The sequence below is a fragment of the Gopherus evgoodei genome, chromosome 13, assembly GCF_007399415.2.
Source record: "Gopherus evgoodei ecotype Sinaloan lineage chromosome 13, rGopEvg1_v1.p, whole genome shotgun sequence".
Taxonomy (NCBI): Eukaryota; Metazoa; Chordata; order Testudines; family Testudinidae; genus Gopherus; species Gopherus evgoodei.
This window is the reverse complement of record NC_044334.1, coordinates 9,512,927-9,530,545: the sequence shown is the minus strand read 5'-3', so window position 1 is coordinate 9,530,545 and position 17,619 is coordinate 9,512,927. Positions and strand designations below refer to the sequence as shown.

Sequence of the window (17,619 nt, the reverse complement as noted above, 5' to 3'; positions counted from 1 at the left end):
AAAACCACCGTAACTCAGCAGTTATTGGGTGCTGTGCACACACTGGGTTTGTTTGCCAGTCTACTGGGATGCACTTTAAGAAGCTGCCTGTTCCTATCTTTCAAGCACTAAATTTGCTTGCGGGGGCAAGGGGAGGGTTTCTAAGGTGGACCGAGATATTTCTGTGCCATCCTTCTTATCACTGACATGTGCCACATTAAATAGGGCTGACCACTCACCACTAATATATGGACCATTAGGCTTTTTGCCATTAGTCATGGAACATCACATCCAGTGTCTGATCAGAGATTAGATAGGTCTGACATGCCCCGACATAGGGAGTTCTGGAAGAAATACAGGACTCAATATACAAGTCTCTCAGCATACATCACCATGGTATTTCTTCACACTGACTTACATAAAGTTTGCATTGTTTCTACCATGTTTGACTTTGATCTCTCATATTATAAGCCACATGCCCAAAGGCATAAAGGCTCATTCCCTTGGGATCAGGGTTTGAGAGGCAAAGCTCAATATTCCTGTTTTCAAAGGCGGTCTCACATTTCAGAGCATGGACTACTTTTTAAAAAGTAGAAATCCTCTTGGACCTCTCCTTCCCTGGCCCAAACCTTCCCTATAGCAATTCCACCATCTGGCTACATGCAACAGGGCAGCCTGCATGAGGAGGGCAGGGGGCCCTGAGTTGTATGTCGTGTTCCCTCTGCATCCGAGCAGGGCCGGTGCAAGCACCAGGCAAACTAGGTGGCCGCCTAGGGCGCCGAGATTTGGGGAGCACCAAAGCGGTGCCTAAAAATAGGACCGGATAGCAATCAAGATGCAGGCTACAGATCACAGAGTGTAGGGAGGACGTAGATAAGAATCATGCTCCCAATGAATTGCTCTCCTACCAGTTAGACAGCCAGCAATTAGGCAAGTCCTTTGATTAGATCGCAGACTATAGGGATGTAACAAGAACCACACTCCCAGTGAAGTGCTCTCTGACTCCTGCCATTTAGAAAGCCAGCAAAGTCCTTTGACTGTGAATCGATAATTGTATAGATTGCTGTGTTGGTAGGTACATTATTACGGTACTAGCTCCTCTGTCTTGTAGATTGCACAGCAGCAGCCAGGAGGCGAGTTGAGCAGCGGGAAATGTAAGACCCCACCACTGGGGCTGAGCTGTGCTGTGAGTGTGGTGCAAGTGGAGCCGGCTTGCACATGGCATGCTCCTCCAAAAGCGGGCTGCAGGTTTTCCAGGGCATACGTTCCGCTCCCTGGAGAGAGAAGGGAGGGAGGCTACGGCTGGCAGCTCTGCAGGGTCTCTTGTGTGGAGGGGCGGCTAAGCCGCTTTAACCCACCTCCCTGCGCCCCAGTTTTCTACCCCCCTGACCCTGCCTTCACAGTCGTGCCTGCCCCCCGACTCCCTGCTGGATCGAGAGCCCAGCATTCAACTCCCCAGCCCAACTGCAGGACGGACTCGTGAAGGCAAAGCAGGCCACACGCTCCCATTGCCCTGTAGCAAGTGCACTTGGCCCACTGCTGCTGCATGCCAGGGACTGGAGAGGATAGTGCCCATTTCATTTTGCAGCTCTTTGAATCCTACCCCGCCTGCCGCCCCCGCTCCACACCCAAACCTGCTCCGCTTCCCTTCTCCTCCCCAGGCAAACCTGATCCTCCCAGTGATCAAACCCGGTCTGCTTCCCTTGCACTCCCCAGCCGAACTCGAACCCCCACTGACCAAACCCAGCCTGCTTCCCCTCCCCACCAAACCTGATACCCGATTGACTCAACCCGGGCTGCTTCTCTTCTGCTGCCCAGACAAACCCAATTCCCCACTGACCCAAACCCAGTCTGCTTCCTTCTCCTCCTGGCAAAACTCAAACAGTCACTGACTGAATCCCGTCTGCTTCCCTTCCTTGCCCCAACCAAACCCGAACCCCCACTAACTGAACCCAGTCTGTTCCCTTCCCCATGGAAAAATCAATTCTAAATTCTAAGGTGTTACTCTGTGACAGTGTATTGTGTATAATGTTTGTGATTTATTTTAAGATCCAGACTATGTTGTGCAAAGTGAAAACAATAACAATGTCAGCATCATCAGGTTATTCATTTATTTTCATTAAATAGAATAATTCATAAATTCTCAAGCTGAACACGTATTAATTCTAAAAAACAATGCCACATTATGCAGTATTAATTTTTTGAAGTTTTCAATAAGCGATGTGGGGGGGGGGGAAGGGGCCCAAGGTGAAAGTTTCGCCTAGGGCATAAAATATCCTTGCATCAGGCCTGCATCCGAGGAGGAAAGTTCTTACAGATGTGACAACACCCCTTCATGTTGGATTCCCAGAGGCACTGCAGGGTCACTAACGGGCATAGGAGCAGGGCTTAAAACCCAGAGACAGGGGCATGCCCCCGCCTGCAGCAAAGTCCCTGCAGGGACCCTAACTAACTGAACATTTAAAGGGCTACTTAATTACTAACTAACAATAGAATTATTAACAACTAGAAGCACAAGGCTGAGAAAGAAACCACCGGCCAGCTTGCAAAGCAAGGGACAGAGGTGCGCCAACTGACCACCATGGGTGGTAAGAAAGAACTGAGAGGGCTCAGGGCCAGTGGTGCCTGATATACCACGGCATGAGCAAAGAACTCTAGGGGGCGCCACAGCCAGCCCTATGGGTACCACTAAGACAGGGGCTCTCAAACTGGGGGTCACAAGGTTATTACATGGGGGGGGGTATGATAAGCCTCCACCCCAAACCCTGATTTTCCTCCAGCATTTATAAAGTTGTTATAAATTAAAAACACATTTTAAGGGGGACAGGGGTGTCACACTCAGAGGCTTGCTATGTGAAAGGGGTCACCAGCACAAAAGTTTGAGAATCGCTGCGCCAAGGCAAAAATCTCCGATGACCACACACAGGGGCACACGCACACCTAGAATGGAATCAACATGAGCAAGCACTCAAAGAAAAATAGCCTGGTTTCTGCTCTTCTCACATCAGCACAGGTCAGATGCTGCAGGGCAAATTAAATCCTTAGTAAGTTGCCCAGGTGTGGGTAACTTACTGCTTTCAAATCATGCTCTCAGGAATATCCTTGGAATCCCCCAATGCTTTCAGTATGTTTGCCCAGGGGTAAGTGACTGAAACCTGGTAAGACAGTTTTTACTGATACCCAAAAGAGGAATAGGATGAAGTGTGTGTTCTCTGCTGTGTTGGGCCTGCAAGACTAAAGGAACAATGAGCTGATCTGTTGAGTGAGAAAGTGCTATTTTTACAATCACTTTAGGGCCAGATTCACAAAGGCCTTAACTCCCATTGATTTTGATGGGAGTAAATTATTAATTACCTTTGTCACACCTACCATTTACAGGTTAGAACAGTGTTCTTAAACTAAGACCAGGAAAAGAGTGCTGATCCATCTCCTCAACAGATCCATCCTGAGCATCCAAGGGGAAATTTCGGACTAACATCCCTTTTTCCTGTAACAGTTCTTTGTGCAGTGCAGATACATGCAAGCAGGTTCTGACAAGCTCTCCTGACACTGACAGCAAACAAAGCTCAGCATGAGCGACAGCATGAGTTTTCTCCTCATTTCCCACACTGAAAAATCACACTTATATCAACGTACTCTGGGAAAACCTCGGAAGCTAAAGAAAATACAACTGGCAGAGACAGCCTGGATCATCAAATCCAATCCCTTCCTATGTCAGGCAACTGTGTTACATAATCCCTTTCATAAATTCATCAAGCTCCCATGCAAGCGACCCCATGTGGTCCCAGATATGAGCACAGAGGATATGCAAGTTGGTCCACACGGTGCAGTGAGCTTTGGAGGTCTTCCCACACAGAGATCCAGGTGTCCAACTGACAAACCCAGCTACACCTGGTAAGGTGGCACTTTTCGCATGCTAGAACCCAGACATGAGGGATATTTGTTCAACCCAACCAGTTCTGCCCAAATGGATAGAAATCAGGGACTAGGTACTGGAAACAAGCGGGCTCAGTCTGCTATCAGCTGAACTCACTGCTAGCTCAGGGAGCACACATCTTGTACTACTAGCATGCAGCTTCCATGAAAACAAAGGCAGCATGAGTAGTGCCCATTGTAAATCAAATTCACAGAGGGCATGAAACAGTGAAAAATGTCCCACTCCATGTATTTTAAAAGGAAAGTGTCTACAAAGTCTCAAATACAAAAAGGTGACCTTAGTCCATTTCAAGGATACAATGACTTTTACAAGTAGCTTGTAAAAGTCACTCGGGCCTTGAAATGGACATTTATCTGTAAAATTAATTCAGTGCAAATTCTGCAAAATTCAGTACTTCGCCAATTACACCATCAGGAAATTTCTTTAATAAATCATGATTTACGCAGGGCTCTAAGCACAAGCTACAGCCAAGTAATTTAACCTATGACACCAACTCTGGCAGGACACAAGTCAGACTTTAATACCACATGCTACTTAAAAATGAGAAAAAAAAAGTGGCTGTTTATGCTAAAAATAGGTTCAAGACAGAACTGTCAAGTCTTTGCATTTCCCATGAGTCACTATTTACCTGAGCTGGTGTTTGCTGAGATTTTAAGTTTAAACATGTAGTGACATTGCAATGCTGAAGTCAATCCTGCTGAAAGTTGCAGGCCAAAATTTTCAGAGGTGGCCAGGGAGTTTGGTGCCCAATTTGCAACAATGACAAGGGACCCAATTTTCAGAAAATGCTGAGAATCCAACTCAGAAAAAGAAATCAAGTTCCTTTGCAGAGTGAAATTGGGCACCCAGAAAATGAGGCATCCAAATGTCACTGGTCACTCAGAAAAGGAGAGACTTTGGCATTCAGGACAAGGTTTACTTAAGCCATCAAACCATACAACACAAGCAAAGCACCAAATTAAGGCTGAAAAATCCTCAAAGCAGCTCCTTCCCTACTCCTAAATGCCTGGTATAAGCTATTGTCATTCAAGGCCAGAGCCCCAGTGTCAGCTTTTAACCCTAACACAACATTTCATACTCCTACTTGGATTTTTAAGCTAATATTACTACAGCCCAAGACTATTAGTAACCCGCCAATCCTCTTAGAAAGCTAGCTTTAAAAATCACATTAGTAACTGTATTAGCCCTAGTAGCTTTTTAGCTTTAAACAAAATGCAATGCTGTTTTGTTGAATGCAGTTGAGGAGTTTGCTGGCTGATAAAGACAAGATCTGCTACAGGAGCACAGTAAGAGTAATCTATCCAGAGAGGAGAAATAAAGATAAACTGGAGCTTATTTTATTCCTGATATCAGTCAGTTATTTGCCAGCTAGGATTAGCAGTGGTACTGAGGTGGAGGAGGGAGTAGGGGGTACCTCAAGATTGGCTCATTCAAATTACACCAATGGGACACTTCGTTTATTTTAAGGTTGGTAGGTGCAGTAACATGTATACACACCCCTCTAAGATCTAGGTAGACTTGCAAGACATCCCCAAACAGAAAACACAGATGCTGCCACAGCTTTTGAAACAATGCTTGCTGCTAAATGTCTCTTCCTCACAGCTGCTAAGCTTTTAAGTACATCTGGCAATGATAAAAAGCTGAAGACCAAGGATACCAAGCTGAAGGAGAAAGGTGAACAAGACCGCGCTGGGGCTAACTCCATCTTTGTTACTGTAGTGATGCAAGTGTTCAATGCACTTAAAATAGAAGACATGTTACCAATGATGAAGGGTTTGTTGTCCAAGAGATAACTAGGCAGGAGTAAAACATTCACAGAGGATGTCTGGATGGGCTGGTTACTTTCCCTTATAGATTAGGCTTCCGTGGAATTAAGGGTTTAACAGTCCAAGACCCTGCTACTGTGGTTGCAGATCAAGAGGCTTTTGGGGCCAGAAATGACAGGGAGAGCATCCAAATCACAGTAGGGTAACTGGAAAGGTCAGGCAACACTCACTTAAACAGCATTTCTGCCCATTTGAAACCATAACTCACCAAGGTGGGGAAAAATATGCCCATTGCTGCTGCTGGAAAATGCACAAAGTTCCCATACCAAACAAAAGGTTTTCTGCGTGCTATTTTTATGTTCAAAACAGGTTAGGTCCTGGTGGAAGGTGGCAATCTTGGGGAGGATCTGGACTGTGATATTGCATGTGGGTGTGGAAGTCTGAGCTGAAGCTTTCCCAGCCTAATACTCCACACCCTTCACCTCCTTCTACAGTATTAAAGGTTTGGACAGCTACCACCTTAGTTTCAGCCTCCAGCAGTGATGTCACAGTGCCACTGAAGTGCAGCCATCTCTAGAGTGGAAGGTGGCAGCTGTTTAACCTCGAACACTACCCAATAGTGTTTTAGGACAGGAAGTGGAATAATTTGTAAATTGCTGGGGCTAGGCTAGGCAAACAAAGGTCCAAGTTGATTAGGAAGGCGGTAGTAGAGTACATGTGGTTTTAAATATCAACTGACAACTCACTCTCCCCTCCACATGTTTATCTATCAAACAGAAAGATGCTCTCCAGGACTTAGATACCAACTGGAATTTGATCAAGACAAAAAAGAGTTAACTTCCTTATTCCTGTGAAAACCCAGATCATCTCTAGAGACAATACATCAGGACCTCATTTCATCCAAGAACTGGTACCTCAAGCAGTGCACCTGAACACTACAGCAGGCCACTGGCTCAATACTAACTCAGAAGACTGTATTCAGCCGCATTACTACCACCTCCTTCAGTACACTGGGTTCTCCTTGAAGGTCTCTCCTAAGAGGTCTGACCCAGGCCAGCCTTACTTAGCTTGTGAGATCTGAATCCAAGTGATTTCAGTATTTTGAATGAGACATTTTGAAAGGAGCATGTAATGTAATAAGACCCACAAAATTAAAGGTCAGACATGAACTCCTATGCTATCAGGGCTTGAAAAGTCAGATCATAGATCACTAAAAAAGTTTTCCTTAGAGTTGCAATAAGGAAGGGTGTATGATATTATGACTCCTACCTAGGTGCTCTTAAAATAGCTGTTCTTCAGATAGGAATCTTTGCTAGCATTTTACATAAAAAGTCTTAGAGAAACGTTTGTTTTGGTGCCTTGGAGATCTTAACATTAAAAGTGTAGCCACTACTATGGAAGATACACTCCCTTTGTACTCATTTTGAAGACCAATTTAAGCTGGTAGAAATAGTCTGAGAAATAATTTAAAAGGCTATTAACGGCGGGGTGGGGGGGAGGGAGAGGTTATGAAGAGAAAGGAATAAAACATGTAGACAAAGTGACCCCACTGTGGTGACTAAGATGCATATTAACAGGTCACAAACCCATGAAGATAAGTGTTTTGAAATAAAACATTTTGCTCTTTCCACTATACCACAAGTATTTCTCCCTAAAATTTTCAATTTAAGTTGTGTGTTTTGGAACTAGTAATACAACAAGACAAGAAATGCCAATTTATACCTCTTCTTGTGGTTCTTAAGAGTCAAGCCTCCCAATGAAGCCAAAGAGAATAGTCTCATGTTAGGACAGCAGGATTGGGACCCTAATGTTTGCAGCTCATCCTTGACGCCTACACTTCAGGGAGGAGGGAACACTGGCATTAGTTAAATCTGGAATTACTTGGCTTTTGGAGGTATGTCCCCTGACCTTACTTAAAATAAATAGCATCTAAAAGCATGTTTCAAATAGGGTGACCAGACAGTCGGTGTGAAAAATAGGGGTGGGGTGGGGTTAATAGGTGCCTATATAAGACAAAGCCCTGAATATCAGAACTAACTTTCTTTCTTCAATCAATCAATCAATCAAGTCTCAGGACATCTGGTCACCCTAGTTTCAAGTAAGCAATAGATATACCCTACTTGTTCCTCCCAACATGGCTTAATCCCTCCTATAAGATATTAGTACAAAACATTGATCATGCTGTTGGCACTACCTTTTATTGCCTCTTAAAAATTAGCATTAGCAAAGCTTTTAACAAGGGCTTAATTCTGCTCCTGGATGTAATGGTGTTTTGTCATTGACATTAAAGGAAGCAGGATCAGGCCTTAAATTGGAAAGGAAGGAGATATGTTAAACAGTTACTATCAACACTATATGCTAAGTAAATTACCTAAACACACCCCTACTAGGAATACATTGAAGTATTTCAATTAAGCCGAGATTTAGCAGCTCTAAGTCAAACAAACAAGAGCAAATAAGATCACAGAAATCATAGAATATCAGGGTTGGAAGGGACCTCAGGAGGTCATCTAGTCCAACTCCCTGCTCAAAGCAGGACCAATCCCCAGACAGATTTTCACCCCAGTTCCCCAAATGGCCCCCTCAAGGATCAAACTCACAACCCTGAGTTTAGCAGGCCAATGCTCAAACGACTGAGCTATCCCAAAAGTCAGCAAACCTATAATACACAAAGTGAGAAAGAAAATGCTCTCTTTACAGGAGCTAATAAAAAGTTCCTAAATGGGCCCAAAGCCTCTTCTACCTGCAGTGCAGATCTCTTCTACATATCTGCCTGTGGAAGGAATTTGATAGATGACAGTGTGCAGGTGTATGCAAAACAAACACACAAGCAACAAGACAGACCGGAATTTTTATTTTTTTGCCCCAATTCCTTCCTCCCCACCCCCATCCTCCCTCCTGGCTACAGCTGCACCCACGCTGCAGTTTGTAGCTGCATGCAGCAGTGAGGATCTCCCAGAGCCTTTCCTTGCTGCCAGAATCTCTGACTCGAGCAGGGAAAGGCTCCAGCAGTGGGACACTACACTGCTAAAAGTAGCAGTGTAGATATGGGAAGTGCCTGCTTGGGCAGGTAGAGAGCTGCGTAGAATATATACCCTAGGGAGGGTTCTAGTGTGTCTGACTCAGCAAGGCAGTGCCTCGCCGTCTGCTGCTATTCATACCTGTGGCTAGCTCGGTGTGCAGTTTCTGTACTCTACACACTGCCACAAGTGTAGACACCCCTTACGAACAGGGCATTTGGGACCCTTCTGGATGAGAAGAGTTCTAGACAAAACTTATGTATGAGATTTTAATTCATGATGCTGCACATGGCAAATTTCCCAACAAATGAAATGCTTTAAGAGTGAATCCAGAATGAGCCTTCACATCAAAGAAGTTACACTTGCCAAGTCTAGACTTATTTTGAACTTTTACAGTCTAGTGAGAAATTATTTCATCCCAGAGCTCAAGACATTCAATTTAGCAGAATTCACCATCAATGCACAATACCCAAATAATGGGCTTTTAGGGAGGAATTAAGCAAAGGTGGGTAAAATGGAATTAACCTAGCCACAGGCAGGCAATGGAACTGTAATGAAGATCCTGCAGGGCCAGTATTCAACCTTGATGGCTAGAAAAGTGCTGCAATCCCTCCACATCCCTATGCTAAATTTTGCAGCTTCTGAAAACATGCCTGTGGTACTGCTTCTGAATTTCAACCCTTACTCTTCCAATGCTACCCCTCAGCAAATTTTTTTTGCTAACATGAATCTCGCTTTTGCAGCATATAGATGAGATTCAACACACCCCACCACAGGAGAGCCCTCTGGATGCCGGTGAACATTTAACAGTTTGCAACACTTCGGCATACAGTTTAGAGAACATCTGCTTGCAGAGATACTCTGTGGTAAAAAATGTCACAATTTTACAATATAAAACAAGGTATGCTGCTCGTTTCCCTTGCTCCATGAATACTGTCTACAAACTAGTGTCTGCAGACTTCCTTCTGTGCATACCAGAGGAAACTTCATTTCAGAATAGATGGTGCTCAAAGTCTGCACAAATTTGTTCAGTCTATTCCACTATTACATGCAATCAGACACTACAAAGATGATCTGAAAAAGGAACTGACAATTATGCAACTGAGGCTGATTTTCAAGTGTCTTTGGTTCCTGTTTCTTGTAGTGTTCTGACTGTTTGCTGTGGTGAATAATCAGTAGCAAGCACGAAGTCTGAACTTCACTCATACATGACTTGCACTTGTTAAAAAGATACCATGCCCCGAATAAGAGGTGAACTGGAACTGTTGGTGTCACTAAGCATAACCCTACATAACTCGGGAGGGTGGAAGGCCACAAGAATATGGAGCCTTCCTGGTTTTAGGCCTCAGCAGACAAGAGTCCCTCCATGTTTGAACTTTAATCGACCTAAAAGGCCAGGTGTAACAGCCGTTATCAGTTGCAACAGTTCTAACTGGTCTGAAGCAGAAATAATGAGGCCTGTGCACCGTTAGCAGAAGGACAAGATAACTTACAGAAGGAAAACTTACTAACGAGCTGCCGCGGCCAAGATTACTTAATGCACCTGCGCTTACGTAATTGCTACAGGGGGAGGAAGGAGAAAGAAGGAGAGGAAACGGGGAATTGCTAGTCAGTGAGAAAAGTTCTCATGGATATAAAGGAACAGACTGCTTGTTTTAGGTGTGCTTGATCTGAGTCAATCTCCCTGCACCGCTTTGAGATCTCAAATAAACTTGGTTTGCTTCTCCACCCTGGTGTGTTTATTGGCGCGGCACACCAGGCGACGGACCCCTCCCCCGCTGTTGCTTGGCCTCAGGCAGTTATCTGCCGGCAACAGTTCTTGGCGCCCAACGTGGGGCATTGAGGCTAAAATTAGCCTTGCCTGGATCCCTTCTGGGGGTCGACGGATTGCGGCGACGACCGACGCCCAGCACGCACCGGTGACCTCGGCGGAGACGCAGTTCGACTGACCCCAGAGGGCACAACGGTGCAACGCGCTTGAGTAGTGGAGAAGCAGTTGAGGGCGACGGTGAGGAACCGGTCCCTTGAATAAGGTAGGAATAGTCCAGTGGTCTGGATTTTTGCCTGTTATGACCTGGGGACGCCCAGTGTCACCCTAGGATATGGGGCAGGGACAGAGTACAGGCAGGGCACGGTGTACACCCTTAGAATGCATTCTAGCGAATTGGGAAGTGCTTGGATCAGATCCACTAACTAAAAGCAAACTAAAAAGTTCTGTATAGTAGACTGGCCTCAATATCAACTAGAGGACCAGAAAGGTGGCCACCGGAAGGATCACTTAATTATAACATGATCCTCCAATTACTCCTGTTTTGTCAGTAAATGGGTAGCTTCTGAAGCTGTTTGTATGGACAGCTCTTGTAAAAATACCCCACTGTAGCTCCAGTTCTTCCCTCTGTCTGGCAGAGTGCAAGGATCCAAAAAGCAGGTTAGGGATAGTGCAGGGACAAAGGAGGGACCTGTCTAGAAAAGGGAGACCCTATGTCCTAGTGCACTCTCTCCCTGTTGTAGCTAAAAAGCAAGATCAGATGCAGAATGGTACTGGGGGCCAGTGTGAGTGACTGTTACCGGAAGACGCCCAGAGTACCCTGTGAAGCAAAAGCTCGTGACCAGGACTACTCTAACGCAAGCCCGGTAACTAGTGGATCTTTAGGAGGTCCGACCCATGGTGGGCTGACTTGGCCTGGCATCGTCCGGTGAGGAAGCTGCCTGGGTCTAGGAGTGTGTGTACCCATCTTCCCTTCCCCTTTCCTTTCCGTGTGGGCTACTGACAGTCTGATCATCTCACTGGATGCAATCAGAGTAAGCGGCACCGTCTCCGAGAGACTAGCCGACGCTCTTTGCTAAAGGGAGGTGTAGGAGGGTCGTGGCCATCCTCGTTAGCCTCTCCTGTGTGAGTACCCTGTAGGGAAAAATCCTTAGTTTATGAGCCGCTAGCGTGGACAGGGCACCCTCCCTGTGTGTGTAAGTGGAAAATGGGTGGGGGGGCAGTCTAAACATTCCACCTCACCCCCTAGGGTACCCCAGCATATTACATGTACGTACATTATGGTTCAACAACCTGCAGGTATTTAGAGAAATGGAATATTTACACGCGTGAAAATCCATCTAAACAATGCCCACTAGAAGGTACTTCAATCTAGATAAGATCATACATCTAAGAGGAGCGTTTAATCACCAAAAAGCCCTGACACAGGGTGAGCAAATTTGTCTATTGAGGAAAGGAACGGGTTAATTTAAAAATCATCTTGGCCCAGGGATGGAAGGGGGGGATTGCCCTGCGTTCAAGGTCCAGAATCAAAGCAGACTATGCTAAGTACAAAGAAAAACTGCTTTCAGCCCCAGCTGGCTGTGAAGGAAAAAATATAGACAGAGGCGAACCAAAGGCAATACAAGTTACAGAACTAAGATTACATTTGCAAAGCTTAACTGTCCAATAAGATCCAACAGTGTGCCTTTGTGACCCCGGAGCCGGTGTGGCTTGGTGACACTGAAGAAGCCGCAGGCAGCTGACCTGGACTGGAATCTCTGAAAGAGACGCTGCAGAAGATTCCAGGGTGCAAGAGAACAGCCCTCCAAAGAGCGGAAGCATGTTAGAAATTCTGGACAAGCTGTATACAGGATAATCTCCAGTCCACCTCTCCCCCCTTCTCTGAACATTATACACAGAAGTGGCCAGTCTGGACGTACGTGTGTGGGTATGAAAGGGGCTTGGGGCATTAATGTTTTCCTGAGTGATGAGGGAGCGTTCCCAACACTCTCCGTTGTTGTTTTATTATTTTATTAATGAAGCTTTAAAATTCAGTTATATGGTGTGTTTTCTTTATCTTCCCCCAACGATCCTGTAGTGTCAGCCTGATTACCTGACACGAGGGATAGACTGGTAACAGAAATTTGTCACAGTTTGGTGAGCAATTAAGAAGGGGGGAGCCCTGCAGAATTTACACCATCTATTTGTTTTACCCTTGTTATTTTGTGTTTGCTTTGCTTGGTACTGTTGGTGTTATATGTTGAGAACTGCATGAGTAAAAGTGAGTCCTAATAGGATAAGAAAACGTTATCTGGTTCTGGTTCTGTTCTGTTTAACCGGTTACTGTTATTTTCCTGCTCTGTTCATTTGGACGTTAGGAGTGTGGGCGGAACTGAACCTCTCATTCGTAATTCCTCTGAGTGGCAGCCATGTGTGCGAGAAAGCTCTGAGGTTGAATTGAGATCCTTCTGTCCCGTCCCTTGTAGTGGTCAGTGTATAGAAGTGGGAAAGTCTGGTTTAGACTGTAATTCCCTCTGCTCTCTGTGTAATTCTCTTTTCTGTTTAAGTGTCAAACAGATGAATGAGTCTCTGGGTAAACCCTCTAAGAATAGTCCTTTAAATTATATGTTAAGTAAATGGCCTTTGCCCAATGGGCCATGTGTTTTTGTCCAGGTGGCAAGCCTCATGAAGGAGGACTCGGGTAGTCTTGTGAGTAAGAATGTTTAAGGGAAGAGACCAGGAGGGGTGGGAGCTAGATGAGAAGCCCACCCTCCTAGCTAAACTGGTAGTGGAACAAGTTGGTGCCCATGGAAGGGACGGTTCAGCAAGAAAAGCAGGATCGGGCCCAGGCAGGCAGGCAACAGAGAGAGAGAGAGAGAGAGAGAGAGAGATTGGAAAGCAGGTTGGAAAACTTTAAGGGTGTAGTGGAAGGAAGGAGTCAGTAAGTGTAAGCATGGAGATTTCAAATACCCAGGACTTACTTGGAATGGTGATTTAAGTTGATAAAAGTGGCTGTTGGGAGACAAGCAAGTGATTTAAGGGAGAGTGAGAAGTTAACTCTGTAGTTGCTGGAGAAAACGGCAGTTGAACTTTGTAAAAATGCTAAAGAAAAAAAGGTTTTTGGTGTCTGAAATGTTTGTAAATAAATTCAGGCAAAGAAATTATTGGATTGCAATCATTTGGTTTCGCTATGAACAATTTAGTTGAATTAGCTAAAGAATGTATACAGTGTTATGTAATTGAAAACCTGGGCTGCCTATGAAACAAATACAAGAAACTATGGGGTAATTCCTCTGTTTTGCCTGAAGCCAACAAGAATATTTGTATATTTCAAGTGATGATTGTCTGCCCAGAAAGGGTGGGTAGACCTCTTGTTTTTTTGTCTTTCAGATAATCAGAGAAAACTGATGCCAGCTGAACAGCATTCAACATACCATGCATTTACTGGCACAATAGAAATTATGTTTTGTGTTCTATGTTCTGTCTTGTGGTGTTTGTCTTGTGGCCGGAATTTTTGTGTTTAATATTTTTATAAAATAGTCTAGTTTAAAATCAAACAAAAAGGTTAAATTAAAATGCAGATATTTGTTTTGTTCAACTTGGAATACAAAGTGTTTGGATAAATCAGGAGAATGTGATATACTAAAGTCTAATGCATTTCCTCAAGAAAAAGAAATTTCATTGGCCAAACTGTTAATTGCAAAAATTGTTGTTAAAATTTGCATACCAACAGTCTTTGAAAGCAAAGACATGAAAAAGTTAACCCACTCCCCATATTGTACATGGGATCTTTCTGGCTACCTCAGATTTCTAGCCAGAGGGCTGGGGATGGTCGAAGGCTATTGGACTAGAGGTTGTATTGAGTTAACTCCTCAAAGTGGGTGTGCTTGTCCTGGCTTGTTGCTCCAAAGCTCTGTAATAAGGTTATTTTAGTAAAAGGGTGTGTGTGGCATATATTAAATAATAAGACTAATTACTGTATAATGACAATGTTTATGTCTTCATTGTTGGGAAAAAGGAGTATAAGTAAAAAGTGGAAGTTTCCTTTGCAGGTTAAAAGAAGACAAGAAAGGAAGAAGAACAAAGCACAGAATGAGTTAACGGGGAAAAAAAAAAATTAGCTAGCAAGCTCAGGCTATAGATAAGACACTGACTCCATTCAAGGACACTGCTCACAGTTAAGACTTGGCTAACAACCAGGAAAAGGAGGGCTTGAATTTGCCCACACAGCTATGAGATCTGAAAAACATTGCCAGGCAACAATGAAATGTGTTAAGTTTCTTTTCTCACAGGGAAAGAAGGGCTACCCAAAGACCCTAGCAGCCCTGCCACTCCTTGGAACCAGGAGACGGGATTGATGTAAAGGTCCACCGACAAAAGACTGCTTTGGCTGCATGCTGGAAAGGCCCTTAAATCCTGGTGACTACCAACACTGCTGTGAAGTGCCGGTGACTACCAACACTGCTGTGAAGTGCCAAAGACTGACTGCTTGGACCCAAGATTCTCACTGCAAAAAGACCCACTCCACATCGGGAGAATTTTCCTACTGATGATTAGCCTATTTCACCTTCTAGCTCCACTGTGCCTTCTGGACAGTAGGGAAAAAGTACAAGGATGCTGCACCACGACTGTTTTGGGAAAGAAGAAGGAACACTCGCTCCACTGAAATTGCCAAAGTCCAGGAATTCCTGACTAGAAAGGAAATTAAGAACTGACCCTGGTGAAGAAACAAAGAATTATACACTGGTGGGAGGACATTTGTGGGACCCATGTTTGGGAATGTGGTATTAATTGGATTTTGGGGTTTATTCTACAGGCTGCGCCCTGTGTTTTGGATAAATCCTTCAGCATATATCTCTCTCTCTAATTGGATTTTGAATAACAAGTACTCAAAGAGTTTGTTCTGCTACTAGAAATTTTACCCGTATTGAAACCATTCCAGTGACTAATAATGTATGCTATTAATGGAAATGCCTTTTGACAGTACCTGAGAATAGTTAAATAACAGATGTATTATAGTACTACACCAAGAAAAGATGGTATTAAATATAACTGAGGCTGGGAAGGCATTGCAGTGGGATCTAGTATGTTTAGGAATTCGCGATTTCCTAAATGACTAGCTGATGGCCATTCGGAGTGATCTTGAGTACCAGACTTGGCCCACTGCCCTTACAGACACATCAGGAATACCATCTGATCTGTGATCGTGGAGACATACTTGGACACTTCCTGGGTGGAAGTGTGGCTTCCCAGGGCTGGGTGTGCGCCCTTATAGGGGATGAATGCTGTATTTATGACCCAGAAAGCGCACAGGATATTAACAAGCACATCCTGTCAGCCAAACAGGCTTTTGAACAGTGGAAGGCCCAGGAAAGGAAACCTACTCTTTCTGATTCCCTCTGGGGCTGGTTACTCAACCTGGGAGAACTAGGGGAAGGCATTGTTCACCTCCTGCTCACTGGTGTGGTGTTGTGTATTGTTACTCTTCTCTTGCTTGCTTGCTGTAAAGCACTCCAGCTCCCTAGAGCTTAATCACATGTTATCCTTTAAATGTGAGAACACTCAGCCAAAAGTTTGTTGAGTATTCTCAAAGGAGGGAGTTGTTGGTGTCACTAAGCATAACCCTACGTAACTCGGGAGGGTGGAAGGCCACAAGAGTATGGAGCCTTCCTGGTTTTAGGCCTCAGCAGACAAGAGTCCCTCCATGTTTGAACTTTAATTGACCTAAAAGACCAGGTGTAACAGCCGTTATCAGTTGCAACAGTTCTAACTGGTCTAAAGCAGAAATAATGAGGCCTGTGCACCTTTAGCAGAAGGAAAAGATAACTTACAGAAGGAAAACTTACTAACGAGCTGCCGCGGCCAAGATTACTTAATGCACCTGCGCTTACGTAATTGCTACAGGGGCAGGAAGGAGAAAGAGGGAGGGGAAACGGGGAATTGCTAGTCAGTGAGAAAAGTTCTTATGGATATAAAGGAACAGACTGCTTGTTTTAAGTGTGCTTGATCTGAGTCAATCTCCCTGCACCGCTTTGAGATCTCAAATAAACTTGGTTTGCTTCTCCACCCTGGTGTGTTTATTGGCGCGGCACACCAGGCAACGGACCCCCGCGCCCCCCGCTGTTGCTTGGCCTCAGGCAGTTATCTGCTGGCAACAGAACCATATAGTTGAAAGTGCTAAAATCTGAACTTTCCTCCACTCATTAGTTTCACTCAACATTTGGTTTCAGATTTAAAAGTTGTTTTCCCTCAGTCAATTATGAATCTGATACCAGCAGGATAAAATCTGAGGCAATCCGGAACCAGGCAAAGCGCCACTGACTTTGACAGGCATTTCACCCAAGTAAGGGCCTCAGGACTTCATCGTGTATTATTTTAATAAGAGTCCTTCCCTTTCACCAAGCCAGAGGCTGATATATCAGTTGAAGGTCCAGTTATCTGATCTGTATAGCACAGTGCATGTTCCACTTAGAGTAAATGTCTCTATGGCATGGATTTCATCTACTTCCATTTGTAGATTTTGGAAGTACCATCAGTATGACTTAAATAATGATGCACAATCTTTTCATCTCTGAAGATGTGGGTTCGTGTTCTCACTTAAGTCTAGTGTGACCAGATGCCCTGTTTTTATAGGGACAATCCTGTTTTTGGGGACTTTTTCTTATATAGGCACCTATTACCCCACTCCCCGTCCATTTTTTTCACAGTTGCTATCTAGTAACCCTACTTAAGTCATAAGTGAGAGTGAGTTCCATTAGAGTTTCCTCCCCAAGACAAACATACAATTTAGCATAGTTGACAGATACTATTCAAGAGACATCTACAGTTGGGGAGTGAGGGCAGTGGTGGCATAACAGTATATCAAGGGTAAAGATGTGCTCCACTGCTCACCAGCATGCATGAGTGAGAACTTCAACCCAGATCTTCAAAGATGAAAGGACTGTGCATCATTTTTGCAAGTCTCATTGGTGTGACATATGATGTGCAGACACAGAGGAGATCCATGCCCAAAGGACCTAGTCTATATTTCAGACATGCTACACAGATCAGAAAACAAAGCAAAAAAAAAAATCCACCAATGAGGTATGTTGACAGAGCTGAACAGGAGAAGCTTGCATAATGCTCGCCTACACTTTGCTTGAATTTAGCCAATATCGTTTGTTCTTC

At 44.5% G+C, this 17,619-nt stretch overlaps 1 protein-coding gene across 1 annotated transcript in view; it reads right to left on the bottom strand.

The window, feature by feature from the left end:
• The window catches only part of AACS (acetoacetyl-CoA synthetase), a 65,501-nt gene that overhangs the window by 36,911 nt on the left and 10,971 nt on the right, over window positions 1–17,619 (bottom strand). The gene's annotated exons all lie outside the window — the stretch shown is intronic.